This window comes from Phycodurus eques, chromosome 9 (genome assembly GCF_024500275.1).
Source record: "Phycodurus eques isolate BA_2022a chromosome 9, UOR_Pequ_1.1, whole genome shotgun sequence".
Lineage (NCBI taxonomy): Eukaryota > Metazoa > Chordata > Actinopteri > Syngnathiformes > Syngnathidae > Phycodurus > Phycodurus eques.
In genome coordinates, this window is record NC_084533.1 from 22,396,383 (window position 1) to 22,414,122 (window position 17,740).

The 17,740-nt window shown below is 40.8% G+C and overlaps 1 long non-coding RNA gene across 1 annotated transcript in view; it reads left to right on the forward strand.

Annotated features, from left to right (window-relative positions):
• LOC133407840 (uncharacterized) overlaps window positions 1-17,740 on the forward strand; it is a 57,090-nt gene that overhangs the window by 21,293 nt on the left and 18,057 nt on the right. The window contains exon 2 of the long non-coding RNA XR_009769219.1: window positions 10,058-10,154. This is a non-coding gene — a long non-coding RNA (uncharacterized LOC133407840). The remainder of the gene's footprint in view (window positions 1-10,057; window positions 10,155-17,740) is intronic.

Genomic DNA, 17,740 nt, shown 5'->3' on the forward strand with positions numbered 1-17,740 from the left:
AATGTAGATATTTTTATTTTATTTTATGGGCCCCAAACTACATCCCTGTGACCCCCGTGATGTCGTGGGACCAAGGTTTGAGAACCACTGGCCTACATGCGTGCGCCTGTGCCGCGCTCCAGCTCCTCCTCGTAATATGTCACGACATGCCCCGACGCCTACTTCTTCTTCTTCATGGGAGAGCATCTTCCTCATCTGTGTCACAGTGACGAGTGGAAAAAGTCATTAGAGAATGGCGGCTGGCGGAGTGACGACTTGGTCTGATGACATCACAAAACCCGCCTGCTCGACCGGCCGGGCCGCTCTCCGCCGCAGGGACACGCCTTTTGCGACATGTACGCCCTCCTTTGCGTAATCTCTCACGTGGGATCTCCTGCTCCTGCAGAAGAATGTCTGATTGCATTTGGGGAATCAGACTTTCTGTGTTTGGAATCACTCCCTATCTACTACAGAGCGACTTTACCATTTTGTAGTGCTGTTCGAATATGTTGTTATCCCAGTGAAATCCCACGATAGCGCACATTTTTAAGGGATGTTTTATATGCCTTTATACAGGCAAGTCCGAATTTAGAGTTGTGTGCCTTCAGTGTACTACCACGTTCTGCCTCAACATGTCGGGCAGCACTGAGCTATACTACATGTAGATGCAGCGTAATTATAGCGAAAAGAAGAAGGAAGAAGTTTTTGTTTTATTTGTCTCCCTAATGCCCGCCGCACACCGGGTGACTGAAACCAAAAATCGCGAAAAAAAATAAAATACTGTCGGCGATTCACACCTGCACACCAGGTGATTGACCCTCGCACATACCAACTCACTGCAATAGAAACAGTGCGACCCCTATATATATATATATATATATATATATATATATATATAATATATATATATATATATATATATATATATATATATATATATATATATATATATATATATATATATATATATATATATATTTTTTTTTTTTTTTTTAAATTGGGATACAGTACATTGTTTTGATGCGCAACATATACTACTGTCCTATTTTATTTTATTTTTTATTGAACCACAAACAACAGAGTGCAATTGTCAAGCAAGAAACGGCTTGCCCTCGCCAACATGACGTATAATCATACAAAGACGAGAAATAACGAAGTGTCGATTTTTGAGAGAATATAAGCAATGAATGCCCCATTTATGCACTCTCCACACTTCGCCTTTCAGCCACAGTTACATATGAAATGATAAGTTTAGTTAAGAATCTTTGTAAAACAAAATATATATTTATATACGGCTGATTGGATCTCGCGTCATACCCGGAAATGTAATTTTTGTTGTGAAAGCAAATGTGATAAGATGCAGCATTTTTGATTATTATATCTCATTCATCCAGCTCATTTCATTCTCAGAGCATTGAATCAATCCTAACAGAACTGTTCTGGTTGTCTTAGAAGACGTTTCGCTTTCAGGCTTCATCAGTTGATGCAGCAAGGCCTAATGAAGACAAACTTGGCTACAGCTACAATCGATACTTCCGTTTCATCTACAACTTGGGGAACCCCCTTCCCCGATCAGCTGACAAGTTTCATTCAAAAATATCCACCGTTAAGTGTTCTCCAAGCTGATCCCTGAAAATTACTGTGACGTTTCCAACTGCGTCACTCGTCCTAAAAATGCTTGATTTCAATAGCGCAAACGGAACATTATTCGTGAGAAGTACTCACGAATAATGTTCTTCAGTCAGCCATTGTTTTTTCTTGAATTGATTTCTTAAGGAGGACTTTAGAGGCGTTTGAAGTGCTCATCGAATTTCCATTTTTTAGAACATTCCACAAAGACGGCGGCCACGTTTTCCCTTGCTTGTTTAAGCGTGTTTTAATAGGTTTAAAGGGTTTGGGAGGAGTAAAACTGTAAAATAAATAAAATAAAAATCTGTTTTATCGTCTGGAACGGACGCTCCGTGATAAACGGGGGTTCACTGTGGAGTGATTCGGGAATGAGTGAATGTGTCTGAACACAGCCACGATATCGATCTGCTGTGGCTGGGATCTCCAGGAGGGCCCTCGGAGTCCAGCCCGGAGGGGCCTGGAGCGGCCTGTCCAGCTCAGCCCCTGGCCTGGCCCTGAGTAGTAGTACTTGCGTGGTACTAAGATTGACAGCAGTGAGCAGTGAGCAGTGTGTGTGTGTGTGTGTGTGTGTGTGTGTATGTGTGTGCGTGCGGGGGTTAGGGTGGGGGTTAATCTCCCTGAACTGGGGCAGATGTTGTTAACAAGCTCCTCTCAGGTCGACTCCCTGCGTGGGAAAATGGCATCAAATCCTCCTGGGGTCAGGACATTCGGGCTGACCCACTGAGAGGCGTCCTCTACAAACAGGCGCTCCCAAGAAGCAAATTGCATCGAGCCATCTTCATACCAGTTTTTTTTTTTTGTTCTCTCTCAAGTTCGACTGCCACAGTGAACACCCATGGTCTTTTTCTCTGTTGCGCCACGTCTCATTAATGATAGCTGTGGTCGAATCGTCGTGCCTGACACAACCGGCAGGAATGCCAAGTGGGAAGCGCTTCAAAGGCCAGCGCGCCGCCGCTTGAGAAGACGCATCCGCCCAGCCGCCAATTTCTTTGCTTGTTTGTCGCTGGGAAGAAAACAAGCTCAACCCAGGACCTCCCAGAAACCAAACCTTCCAGCTCTCGGACGTGCTAGTTTGAAATGAGAAACTTGAAATGAGTTTTTTAAAACAAACCTACTGAGCATTTTTTTTGTAGCTTTGGATACACATACAGTATACTGTATAAGCACTTGCTTCAGAAACACCAAAATTCTCTGAGTTAAGCGGAGTACACCCATACCAATCATTAGGCGGAGCATTTTTCACCCCTTGCGATTAAGGTCAGCCCAGCCCCGATTATTGGGTGTCTTTAAAAGATTATCTTGAGCAATTATACTGCGGTGTGGGGTGGTTAAGAATTTAGTTTTTTTCAGTTCTGCTTGGAAAAAGTCAAGTCTGACAAACGTTAAGCAAGGTTTCTTCCACACATACCGATAATCGGGCCAAACATTTGTCACCTATTCCGATCAAAGTCAAACGAGGGCTGATTATCGGCAGTCACTGAGAGATCATTCTGAGTGATTATACTGTGATGTGAAATTTCCTGCCTGATCTGCTTGACTCCAACAATGGCCAACAACCATTGAGTCGGGTCTATGCATACCAATAATCAAGCAAAACTTGATCTTTTTTTTTTTCCCCCTTTCATAACAAAGTAAGCAAAGGCCCGATTCTCAGATGTCTAAAAATGTATCCGGGTGGATTATCCTGTGGTGTGGGGTGTGTTAACTGTTAAGAGTGATTTTCTTCCTCCCTGATCTTCTTGTGGTGTGTGGTGTTTTAACAGTTACAGTATTGTTCCTCCCTGATCCAATCATTTAGTGGGGTTCACACATAATAATAATGGAACAGAATTTGAAAATGTTCTCACCCTGCGATCAAAGTCAGCAAAGGCTGATTTTCTGCTATCACTAAATGATAATCCAGAGCGATTATCTTGTGGTGAGGCTATCTAAAGAGTAATTTTTCCTTCGTGATTCTGCTGACTATCCTATGATGTGGGGTGTGTTCAGAGGGATTTTGGCTCGCTGATCCCCTCAGAAAACGGTTGGCTCTGGCAATCGTGAGACAGGCACAGGGGGTGGACATAGTGATTGTCTGTGGCGATATCGTTATATGTGTGTGGTGTGCTGCGTTGGTTATCTGGAGCAGTAAGGACATTTATGCCCATTTTCCCCCCCTTTCATCATGTGTGGAATTGCTCTCATTTGAAAAATCAATTAAGATGTTAAAAATGGCTATGTATGCTTTAGCTGTGGCAGAGCCTCTGTACAATACAATGTCAACATTCGGTCTGATCCTGACCTCAGTGGTTAGGTCATCCATTAACATGTCTGCCTGTGAAGCTGTGTTTACTCTGTGCCAGAAGCGTACGAGAACTGCCTAATATGAACGTAATAAGGCTTGGTGCCTCTTTTGTCCCTAGGCAAACAAAGACCATGCTAATCACACAAACAGCTAAGAGCAAAGCGGGTAACGTTTTGTTCTGCTTTTTTTCTTGTTCTTTGCAGAACAACGTCGGACAGACGTTTGATGTTTTGTCCAAGGCCTTTTAGAACTACACGTACAGTATACAGGTATTTTTTTTGCGACTCTCCAAAGTAAATAAAATGATTTTGAGAAAAAAATTACTTTTGCAAGAACACATGGCAAAACAATAGTTGCTACCTCTGGATTTCAGCCAATCAGAAACCAGAAAGTTAATTCTGGTAAATGTCTTATTGCGAACTGAGTAAAAGGCCACTCATGTAAAAGTAAAAGGCCACTCATGTGTGTGCTTGTGTGTGTGTTTGTGTGTGTGTATACTGAAATGCAGCTGCACTTAAACATCGCACAAGAATATAAAGCTCACATAGGGAGATAACGGCACATGCAGTGCAAGGGACAAAAGAGACAAGCCAAAACTTTGCTCGACTTTTCCAAAACGTTAGTGACCTAAAAAAAAAAAACTTTGAATAAAACAATACTGCAAAATGTTAAGAAATAATCATTAAAAGAGGTAAAAAAAAAATAAAAATACTTGGACAAATTCGCTCTTTGTATAAATATGTATCTTTTGAATTCATGTATGAAGAAGAAATCTCTCTGACCACACCCCACACCACAGGATATTTGCTCAGAATAATATTTCATCTGATAATTAGGCATCTGCTGACTTTGAACACAATGGAGGAAAAATGCTTAAATTAGGCCCGATTGACGTTATGTGTGTAACCTGCTTCATGTTTGTCGGCCTTGACAGTTTTCCGAGCAGATCAGTATGCAAAAAAAAAAATCACTCTGAAGACACCTAAAATATCGTTGCACAGGATGATCTTTTAGAGACGTCTAATAATGTCCTGGCCTTCAATGAATTTGATTGTAAACGGGGATAAACGCTGAAATTTGGCCCGATTATTAGTACGTGTTAACCAAGCTTAATGTATGTTGGCCACAACTATTTTCCAAGCAGATCAGGAATGGAAAAAACACTCTTTTTACACCCAACAACACAGGATATTCACTCGAAATAACACTGGGGAACAATTTGAAAAAAAAAAGATTTCTGTCGAGTTAGATTTATATGCTGATTAAAACTGAAATTGGCATGCTCATTTCAAAATTGCAGTCCGTTTTCTAGCACGTCAAGGTTTTTCTCCACAGCTTACCTTCCAGATAAGCAAACTTCCACTGGTTGGCTGTAGTAAGACTTGCCAGCTGATTACGATTGGACTCATCTACAGCTACGTGGCAACTTGTTTGTGCAGTGACAATTGAGAGAGAGGTGTGCGCAACTCCCAATAGGTCAGTACTATCAACATCTGCACACAGAAAGCTAGCATAGTCGAAATTTTGCTGGCTTTTCTCTTAACCTTGTAACCATGGGCACACCGTTGTAAGTTCAATTCGTTTTATTTTTAATTTTTCAAAGTTTGTAACGCGGCACGGTGGCCGACTGGTTAGAGCGTCAGCCTCACAGTTCTGAGGAGCCGGGTTCAATCTCCAGCCCCGCCTGTGTGGAGTTTGCATGTTCTCCCCGTGCCTGCGTGGGTTTTCTCCGGGCACTCCGGTTTCCTCCCACATCCCAAAAAACATGCATTAAATTGGAGATTCTAAATTGGCCGTAGGTGTGCATGTGAGTGCGAATGGTTGTCTGTTTGTATGTGCCCTGCGATTGGCTGGCAACCAGTTCAGGGTGTACCCCGCCTCCTGCCCGATGACAGCTGGGATAGGCTCCAGCACGCCCGCGACCCTAGTGAGGAGAAGCGGCTCAGAAAATGGATGGATGGAAGTTTGTAACTCTTCCATCTTCGTGTTTTATTTACATAGGTATATATTTCTTTTGTTCCACTTCACGTTGGTGAAAAACTTGACATGATAGAAAAAAAACTGAGATTAGTTTTGGATTCTGCGCCCAGAAAATTGTTAAAAACAGCTGTCAGACCTAACTCAACAAAAATTGTGATCCCCAGTGAATCATTTAAAGACAAACGATAATCAGGCCTTTGCTCAGTTTGTTTGGAAAGGAAGAAAAATGCTTGAATACACCTGAATTACTGGTATGTGTGTATCGTTTTCTGAGCAGTTTGGGGGGGGGGCGTCATTCTCAACATACCCCACACTGATCTTTGCTCACTTTGATCAGAAATGGAGGAAAATGCTCAAATCTGGCTCAGTAATCAGTTCGATTTAGTTTTGAAAAATAAGCGTATTTGCATGGGTATTGCCTTAAAGCGTTAAGGCACAACACATCGGCACAAGTGGACCGAGAGAACGCTTTCCGATGAACCCGTAAGTGCAATTAGGCACAAACGGCAATTCTCGCATTACATTGAGGAGAATTGAGTGTGTAAAAGTGCGTCTGCCGCAGATGGCCCCTTTCTGTGTCGCACATTAACTTTGTCTAGGAACACTGGAGCATGCAGCCTCGTCTTGAACCCGACTTCTTCTGACCCCACTTGCGACCCGTCTCGGAAACCGGCAAGAAATGGGGCCAAGTGTGTATGTGCGCACACGAGCATGTACGCCTTGGGACAGTGCGCTGAGTGGCGGCCCGGCTCCAAGACAATGCCAGGGTCCGGGGGGATGAGAGGGAAGATTAGGCCTTTCATCTAGGCCACAGCTATTGATTAGTGTTTGTCGAGGACAGTGAGAGGGAATCCGGATTGACAGACACACAATGGCAGAAGCCCTCTGATCATATGGCTATTGTCAGGTGGAAAGTGGTCGTGCACCTTCTCATGGCACACGCACACACGCACACATGCGTGCACTCACTCACTCACTCACTCACTCACTCAAACACGTATGTTTTGCTGGGGTCCGTTTAGGCCCAATTTACTGTTGCCCATTAGTAAGTGTGTTTACATCAGGCATAAGTCACATTTGAATTTTAACACAGATAGACGGCTGTCATTCATACATGATGTGGGAAAAAAAAAAATATATATATATATGTACTGTCTACGCTAAGATCCACTACAAAAGGTCCCAAAAGGTCAACGCAAACTAGAACTAGTAGACATTCCAACAGCTTCTTCCCTCTTGCGATCAACTTCTTAAACACCTAACCTATAATTCCATTACAACAAGCTGGCAATTTTTTGACTTGAGTTCGTTGTCACATTTCTGTGGGGCCAATTATGTATTACTTGTGCACTCACTGTAGTTGTCTCGCCATGCTGCACTATTTGCATATACTGGCCACTCATGCCAGAGTAGCATCTGCTCCATTTGCACACTGATTGAGGAGTATCTGTAACATTTGCACAGCCATCATTGTCCCAGATGATCGCACTACTCGTCACTTTAAACCGCATACACTCCTTGAAGTCTCAGCACCCTTTGCACAATGGTCATTGCACCGGACTATTGCAATATTAGTCGTTCGAACTGCTCTAAGTGCTAGAGGACTCTGCATCTTTTTGCACAATTGTTTTTTGTCAATGTCTTGATGTCCCCAAAGTGTTCTGTAAATTGACTGTTTGTTGTACTAGAGCGGCTCCAACTACCGGAGACAAATTCCTTGTGTGTTTTGGACATACTTGGCAAATAAAGATGATTCTGATTCTGATTCTGATTAGTTATCCTCCAATTATTTATGATGCTGTACTTGTACCGTAAAAGTGGTAATAATACATTTAGCTCAAATTGCAGTTAACTGTCTTTTGAACAACAACAAAATAAGTCCGAAATAAAGAAGGGAATGCAATTTTCTGGCCCGTGTTAAGATTTACTGTAAGTACGTACTGTGAATTTGAATGTCATCCATCCAAATAGTGGACGGAGGTCTCAGTGGGATGCAAATTACAGCCACAATAATACACATATCGTTAAATTAATAGCTCTCTGACATAAAAACGGAGCTTCATCATCTTTTTTATTGGCTTGCATTAGATTGTGCAAGTGGTCCTTATGTTTGCAAGTGCGTGAGGTTTATAATGTGTAGTCGAGTGTAACTCTGGGAACCTTTTTCGGGGTGGAGGTGGGGATTTTTTGGGGAGTGTTGAACACACTCAGCTGCTGACTGACTGTGTCACTTATTGATTAGTTGCCATGTAGAGTTAGTCGGGCCATCTCTCTTGGAGGTGTGTCCCGCAGGGCCGCCAGCGCTAGCCTGAGGAGCCTCCAGAGGCTTCTGCACCAGCTTAACATGTACGGATATACACATACAATAAAGCGAAGCGAAGGGATACATTCCAGACCCACTCACGATATGTGAAAACCTGTGATCAAGAGCGATCGTAGGAGAATTTTTTTTGAAATATCATTTTGCCCCTCCCACACACGTCAAACAAATCGAAACTTACTAAAAGTATTCCTCAGTGCCTCATTTAACTCTTGAGCTGTCAACAAATAGCAGACTATCATATAAAATCACGTTTGAGGAAATGAAAAGAAGACTTTCGCACAATGTTACAAATTTGAGGCAAAGCTTGCTTGCTCGCTTCAAGCTGTTTACTTGTCACTCCCAGTTTGAATTTACCATAAAACTGATCCATAAAACAAAAGAGAACTAAACATTGTCTAAAACACCAACATGTTTAACCAAACAATATAATAACAAAAGTCCACAAGGTGAATACTAAAATATAATGCAAAAAGCCATAGATGGGCTAACAATGGGTCTCAAACTTGGGTGCCATGTTCCTCTGTGGTCAGCAGGCCGTAACTTGGGGTCCCCACAAAATTATTGGCAACAAATTATTATGTGGTATCATTTTAAAATACTTACATGGGGACCAGTGCAGCAATAAAGCAAACATAATAAACCAACGACTCTTATCCTTATAAGCGTATTATTTCAAGAATACAATCCCTTTATTTAAAAAATAAAGGCATCTTTTCCAAAATAAAAGAATAAAGATTTTTTCACGGGCTAAAAAAATGACTTTCTTCTGTGGTTAAACTTTGACTTTAATGTTCTATGTAAAAAAAAACTTTTTTCTCGTAAGATTTTCATCCTTACATTGTTCTTGTTTTGTTCTTGTAAATATTAGTACTTTTTCCTTAAAAAAAATATGACTCCTATTTTTTTTTAAAGAATATAGGTGTGTTTTCCAAGATATACTCATAATATTATGCTCATTAAAATTTAACGAGGGAAGAAAGTCATGTTATAACAAATGGATTTCAAAACTGAAACGATCACAATATTATGCCTTTATTCTGTAAAAATTAGGAGTCATATGTTTTGCCATATTTTTAAAATTCACTTGCTAAAACATGATTTCCTTCCCTCGTTAAACTTTGACTTTAATATCATGATATTACAACTTCATCTTGGAATAATACAGCCCTATTCTTATAAAATTATGAATTTTTTCTTGAAATTTTTTTAAGAGAATGAAGGTGTCTATTCAAAGATAGTTGTAATAATATGACAAATACATTTCAAAAATAAAATTATTCTCATAATGTGACAACTTAAATTCTCCTTTAAAAATAGGAGTCATATTTGTTGTATTTTCAAAATTCACACGGTAAAACATTATTTTCATCCCTCGTTGAAGTTTTACTTTAATATCATAATATCACGATTTTATTCTGGAATAAATTATACCACTGTGGTTAAAATACAAAAAATCCCTACTCCTTTCTGACTTTATCTCACATTACAATATTTTTGTCTTGAAAAGAAATATATGATTTTATTATTGGATATATATATATTTTTTAATAGGAAACTTTTTAATTCCTATGATTGTATTATTATGCCCATGGTTACGTGTAATTGGCATTAGGATTATAAGCGGGTCCTTGGAAAAATATCTCCCCTGGACTCAAAAAGTTTTGGCTAAGCAGCATGACTTAGCCTCGGCTTACTTCGCAAAATCATCAATATTTATGCCAGCTCTCGCGGGACTCATAATAAAGGGGATTGTCAACAAATTGTCCAAATTTATCGAGCTGTGAAATCCCCCTCACAGCCCCCTCGGATTTGCCTACTCATGATCCCCTCTCATCTTCTGCTCTGTCATTGTTCTCGTCCAGCGCCGTGAAGAGGGCCTGCGTGGGCCGCGTTGGTGCCAGGGGGGTCGGCCGGGTAAGGAGGAGGCCACCTGAGAGGGTGCTGGACTTCACGCCTCAGGTGAATAATGAGATGGCTTGTAACGACGAGTCGACGAACGAGGCGACACGTTAGGGTCTAGATTACCCCAACGTGAAAAAAAAAAAAATCAAATAAAAAATAAAAAAAACCTCCGATGAAACTTGGCAGGGACAAAAGTGTCTCAACACATTAAACTGCATTTTCCATGTTTCGTTGAAATTTGCAATCAAAGTTCAGATCCAATGTAATCCGCACAGTTTGTTTCCTTTATACTCATGTCACCATATACAGATGCATCGCAATCAATTAGAATATGGTAGAAAAGTACATTCATTTCAGTAGTTTGATTCTTCAAAAGCGAAATTCAATAGACACCTTCAGAAGACCAATTCCTACATAATTTCTAAATTAACTTCCCATTGAGGGATGAAACAAAACAATGTAACGTGATTTAACGTCATGATGTAACATAATGTAACGTTATGTGACGCGACGTGACGTAACATAACATGACGTAACGTATCGTAGCGTGATGGACAGAATCTTAATGTTAAAGCCCCATTAAGGGATGAAATAAAACAAATCAACATAACGTAATGTGACATAGTGTGATGTGACGTCACGTAACGTAGCGTAACGTAACGTAACGTAGCGTGATGTACATAATTTCTATATTAATGTCCCATTAGGGGATAATATAAAACAAAACAACAGAACATAATGTAATGGAACTTAACATGAAGTTGCGTGACGTGACGTGACTTGACGTGACGTGATGTCATGTAACATAACAATAAGTTATGTATTGATGGTTTCTTATTTAATAGTTCAGATCCTGAATTTGGGTTTTCGTGAGCTGTAAGTTATAATCATCCAAATTATATTTTAAAAATCACTCAGGGTGTCGGCATCGCTAGCTAGCTATCTGCACTCCGCAATTACACGGAATAACTGCTGATGTGAATGAGAGCGCTCAAGTTTTTAGATAGTGAAGGAGGAGCAACTCATGTTGGACGCCCAAGTGTGTCACTGGTCCTCGTTTTAGCTACTGCCCAAAAAATTCAGGGACGCTAAATTGGTGGAAAACAGTTTAAAGCTATCTCTACAATTCAGTACTACATAGTTTGCAGTCTTTGCACAGCAACGTAATCAGCAATTATTATTATTACAATCTTAAAACGGGTATTTAGAAACAAATCTCGGAATTTACTTTACACGGTGTTTGGACTGCAATTTTAAGGATGCCAACAATTCTCACCAAAATGTAAAAAAAAAAAAAAAAAAAACAGTTACCCATTATACAAAGAAAATTCTCGGTCAATTGTTGTCTAAACGTTGCACATTAACAAACCCACACTGGTGAAAATCCACAAAAATCAAAATGTTTGATTTTCAAAATAAAAATAATAATATTTTTTAAAAAAAACATTTTACTCAGTCCACTTATTGTGATTTAAATAATTTTTAAAGTCTTTATTCATACCCTACCTTGCCTTTAATTCACCCGAGTAGGATTAAAATGTCAGAATAACATGTAACACATTGAAATGGTTTCTTGATGCACCCCCTTTGTTGGAGACACTCGGCAAAGTGGAATGCGTTGATCTTAACTTAAAATTTGAAATGTCTCGTCAGAATAATGCGCACAAAGTTGTTAACCCGAAACTTGACGACGACGACGACGACGCGGCCCCTCCCTAACGTCACACCTTGGCCGCATAAACATGTCGTCGGCCCGCACATCGGTCCTCCCCGGGGGGTAGATGGGCGGTGGGAGGGATTAAGGGGGGGCTGCGTGGCTTTAGTGCCGCACCGTGACACCAATCAGGGGGAGATGCCGGCCTCCTTTATCATGCAAACACCGATTGCTTCTTGTCTTATTCAAATGTCTGCCCTCTCTTTCTCCTCTGCACGCCCCCATCACCACCACCCCGCTCGGCACCCCCCCTACCCCCAAAACCCCCCTTCGGCACACACCCTCACAGATCGGCTTCGGCCCTCTCGCGCCTTCTCAAGTCCAAGTAACTCCTAGGATGCCGGATGGAAGCTTGGTCCGCCGAGTCGGGTCCGTAAGAGGGGGTGCTCGTGTGTCCCGGAGCAGAGGTGGTGGTGGGTGGGTGGGGGTGATGTTTCCAGGCCCCTGTTTCATATTCAAATGTTACAATCAGGCCTCGCTGACCACAGGGGGGCTCTTTATGGTTGCGGCCTGGGGTTGCGGGGTCAAGATGGTGATTTAATAGCTCGGGCAGAGGAAAGAAGTGGGGAGAGCAGTGGTAGGGGTGAGTGGCGGGGGTGGGTCGGGGGTTTGGGGGGGTCAGTGAGTTATGCATGAATCAGTCATAAAAAACAACAACATTTTTGACGTAAATTTATGTCCATCTTTAATAATCGATCCAAACTCTGTCTCCTCTGTAGCTTAAATTTAAAGTTTTAACTTGCATTTGGAGATGTAGCTAGCGTTTGTGCAATTATTTATACGTAATAATATGATTAGATGATTATACATTTCCATGATATTGACGAGGCCCTCTGAGCGAAACCATAACTACAATGTGGTCTGTGATTAAAATGAATTTGACACCACGCCACCCTGTTTTATGCCAAAGTGGTGCTTTTGTTCTGGACTTGCGGGAGCAGACGGTGGAAGAGAGCAAGGATTAGGGCCGAAGATAAGTAGAGTGAGCGTGCAGGTACGGTTCCACAGTGTTTCGGATGTCCTCGTGTTCTGGAGCAGCCTGTTAATCCTGTCCCTGTGGGTGTGTTCTAGATCTAGACGTCGCAGATCCAGTAACATAGGTAGCGTGGCCTGTTTATTCAATGTCATGTGCCAGTGATGGTGGTGAGAGCTCCTGCCGTCTGCTGCGTTGCAATACTGGGTCTCAGTCACGTGGTTTGGTCTGGGTAGAAGGAGCTGGGTGTCTCCTCGCTCTGCTCCCTTGGCTTCCGGACGCCGTGTGAACTTCAAGAGTCCACACCTCGTTGGGCCTGATTTACCAACAACCAAATAAGCGGGCGGTAATTTCTGTTACTCTAAAAGACGGTGCGAGCTATAAGTGGGCGTGTTGCGTGTGATCTACTAAGATTTGTTGTGCAGTTGGCAACAGGTGGAAAAGTGGAGGGGAATGCCCTATTTTTTATTTGTATTTTTTTTACCTTTGATCCTTTTTACCATGGAGAATTTGGGGCAGTCCTGCAAGTGAAAAATAAAGTTTGAAGTGCTTTGAAATTGGAAGTGGAAGTGGAAGACGCAAACTTACCCTGGATATTTCACAGCCCTTTATTAGAATTATTCTATTCTATTCTATTGTGAGACTACCAAAAAGTCGAAGGGAATGTAGAGTGGAAAGGCATTTTCTCATACTGTATTATATTCTATTTTAACAAGGGAGGTACAATCATATCAAAGTTTCTAATTGGCTCAAAGCTAAGGTAGGGAGGAATAATTTTAATCTTTTCATCTTTGTTTTACTGGCGTGTCGTCCTCATATGTAGGTATGCACTTTTTTAAACGATACCACATGAAAGTGAGGAATACCGACCGTAACTTTAGGTACATCTGCACATCACTTTTGATTGACACTATCAGATAAGTAGTGAGACCGTATATATAGCCTAGAAGCCCCAGGACTTCCTCAATTCAACTCAATGGCACGGTGTACATAGTTTAGAGCAATTGTCAACAAGGTGTTTAGTGGTAGTCAGTAACCAACTTTTTGGTGTTTTCAAAGACCGTTTGAATCGCCGATCAGTCAGTGTATAGCTCATGAGTGTTTGTGGATGGTGGGGGCCAACGGTGGTGGGATGTTGATGAGGGGCCGGTGAGGTAGTCCTAGCCTCAGTGGGCACAGCTGTACCCACATTAATGCTCCTCTACTGGCTCAGAAGAAAAGCGAGTGGCCACTCTGCTACACGCACACACACAGGCCTGGTCATGCCAGGTGCAACCTCTCGCAGTGGTGCGAACCCATTTGAGCATTTAGTCAATAACTTTGATATCCGGCTGAAGGTGCAAGTGCTGGTACACTCTTTGTCCTCACGTGTAAGACATTTCAGTGCACTAGCAGATCAACTGTCTCTTACTAGGAAAATGTTTACACTACTATTAGTGCCACTTGTGGCCTACAACAATGCATTTTAGGCTTGCTAGTAAATTACTATGGGGCACTAGGAACACTTCTAAGCCCAACTAGTTGGCATGTGACATGTAACAGGTAGCTTGACATACACGAGTAGGCTCTTAGTCTTCAATAGTAGACAACTTTGGCATACTTGTAGGACGACAACATGTTATTAGTTAGGCCAAACTGTGCACTAGTAGTACTACTAGTGACAGTATAACCTTTACTGGTACTACTAACGAAAGGATGTTCAAAGATTTACAGTTGGAGGATGCGAACACTTTGGAGTTTCTTAGATTTCTGCATAAATTGGTCATAAAATGTACTCTGATCCTCATCTAAATGACAAGAATAAACAAGTCTGCTTAAGTTAAGACTACGTAAACAATTCTATGTTTTTATATTACTTATTGTCAATTCAATAAAATCAATAACCTCAACCAAACCTTCACTGTAGGTGCAGGCATGTTGAACATCGGGCAATGCTTCTTGACATGAGACAATTCTAAAATGGTGTCTGAGCAGCTTTAGCCACACTGCCAATCTTGACTCATTGATTGGACTCCAGGTTGGCTCACGTCTGACTGCTCTCTGAAAATCTATAGCCTAGAAGTTCACTTACTTCCCCCTGTTGTCGTGTAAATATTTACATTATTTTCCATTAAAATATGAAAACATAATCGTTTGTGTTGTATTAGTTTAATCAGACTATTTATTCTTGTGATTAAGATAAAGATCATACAACATTTTATGACCAATTTATGCAGAAGTTTAGGAAATTCCAAAGAGTTTGCATACTTTGTCTTCCAACTGTGTTCAATATCCTTGATATCCATATTCATGTACTAGTACAATCTTTGTCTTCGCTTTTTAGTAGAACTCTGACATACACGTAGGACAACTTCATGTTACTAGCACCAGTTGACATCTGCCCACTACACGTATTAGTAGATAAGCACTACACTTCAACGAGGAGAATGTTATCATTTCACTATCAGTACTAGTAGCATGCAGGTGTCATCTCATGCACAGTTTTGCCTCACCACTAGCATGTAGTTATCCTACTAGTATGCCATATTTGTCCTACTAGTGAGTACAAAGAGCGTACTGGTACATGGACCTTTATAGTAGTAGTAAAGATATGGAATGAATGCTCCAACAGCTTTCCATAGCAACATGGAGGATGGGGATGCAGGGCACGGGAAGAGATGGGTGGGTGAAGAAGCTAAATCAGAGTGGGAGGGTGGTCGTGTGTTGGGCGGGGGTCTCTGTTCCTTCCTCTCTTATCTGCCGACTAACCATTCTCTACTCCCAGCAACCCCCCACCCCCCAACCCCCCAGTCACCCCCCCCACACACACACCCCTCCAAAACCCTTCTCTCCCCTTTGTGGTCTGTGCACCTGCAGCCCTTGAGTCCGGGCAATAAAGCTGAAGGATTTGCCTACTGGAGGATGGAGTAAAAGTGTGTGTGAGTGAGGTGGGAGCGGGAGAGGGGAGTGGAGGTGGTGTGTACGTGTATGTGTGTGTGTGTGTGTGTGTGTGTGTGTTAGGGAGGGGGAGGCAGGGTCATTAAATAGCACTGGAAACACAAAAGCAACAGGTCCAAACCATGTGTTGGATATGGCGCTATGCCATGTTTCAACGCGACGGGTGCGACCTAACGCCATTTGACACGAGGAGGGAGGGGGGCAGGGGGTAATCGATTTTAAGCAGATTTGCGTGGGGATCTACACCTTGTTTGGGTTGGTGTCATGGTGCATCAACTTGATCCCACATATGATCTAATTGGAAGTCGTTGCTGCACTTACTCCCATGCTGGTCACACAGGCATAGCCAATATGTCTTGGAAACCCATCAAAAAGCTTTGGGAAACTTCATTTACTTCACTTGTATTTAGAGATGAATCCCGTTCATATCGTGGGGGCGTTTCCCCTATGATGAGCTGAACCTGTTACTCCAACTGCAGTTTTTTTGCGCTATGTGAGTTATTCCAGACAATTAGCAAAGGATGCTAATGGTCACTAGAAGGTGTAGTTGCTAAAGAAAGGGAGCTGAAATGCCCTAAAAAGAATTTGAAATGTAGGAAATCCACTGTAGAACACTAGAGTAAAGGATTGAGGCACATAATTAATAAACTTTCTCAATTCATTTGAAAATCTTCTCACTGAAAATTTGGAGGTACAGTGTTCCCTCAGTACTGTACATCACACTTCACCTTCAACTTACGGATTCAGTGAATTGCAGAGTTCTTTTTCACATTCATAACATGCATAATTTGGCTTATCGCAGGATTTCGAGTGTACATTTTTCCCCGCAAAATAAACATTTCCTTGCCAAAAACATTAAAACTAAAAAAAAAGAAAAATTAAAACATATATTACAAGGAATAAAATGTACGTAGTGTAAAGTAATACTATTTGTTACTGTATGTTTAAGAATTTAAAAGGTGTTTAAGTGTATAGAAAGTGTTTATAAGAGTATGGTAGAGGTTAATAGTTGTGTTGGGAAAATTAAAAAGAGCCTTGGGAGGTTAATACAGCTTTAAAATACAGTGGAACCTCGATTTAACGGACTAATGGGCCTAATAATCCATTAAATTGAAGAACTTTTTTTGTGGTTTAAAAACACCCAGTAGCATTCAAAATGAATATCAAAAAGCTTTAAAATGTTTCAATGTTTATTCAAATTTACCTTGGTGGTGCATGGGAGGGGGAATTTAGAGTACCAGCTGAACACTATTTTCTGTCCATTAAATCCGAAGTCTGTTAAATCTGGGTCCGTTTAATTGAGTTTCTGCTATATTTATGAATAATAATAAAAAAAACGGTGGTCACTAATTTGGGGATTTTACCTATTGCGAACCTAACCCCAGCGATAAACGAGGGATTACTGTATGCTAATTCGAATTGGTTGAGAAACGTTGAATATTGCTATTTTTCCTCTGTTTATCGGCTAATTTTCTCATGGAAAATAAGAATTGTTTAAAAAAAGGGAATTTTTGGAATGTTGTACATTTTGAGGTGAAGAATGAGAAGTCAAGTTGAGAAATTCTACCATTGATATGTGAATTTTCTCATAGAAAACATGCGCTTCAGCATCCACACAATAACAACAGAACAGCTTGAATTATTGTAATATAATGAATATAATGAAATTTGTTTTATTATTTTTACTTTTTATTGTGGATTATATTTTCTTTTTATTGTATTATTGTTGTTGTTTATTAAATATTTGTTCCACGTTGTTTATTTGTATATAATTATGATTATTTATTTATGTATTTATTCAACCAATAATTTATTATATTTATTGTTATTAATTGAATAATGATGGATAACATTTTAAAAAATTCATTAAGTCAAAAACAAAATTCTTACTGTGCTACAAAAATTACAGGGCTATTTTTTTGTTTTGTTTTTTGTTTTCACTTTCTAAGTATTCCAATCATTGCCTTCTAAAGAAATCCATCCATCCATCCATCCATTTTCTACCGCTTATCCGAAGTC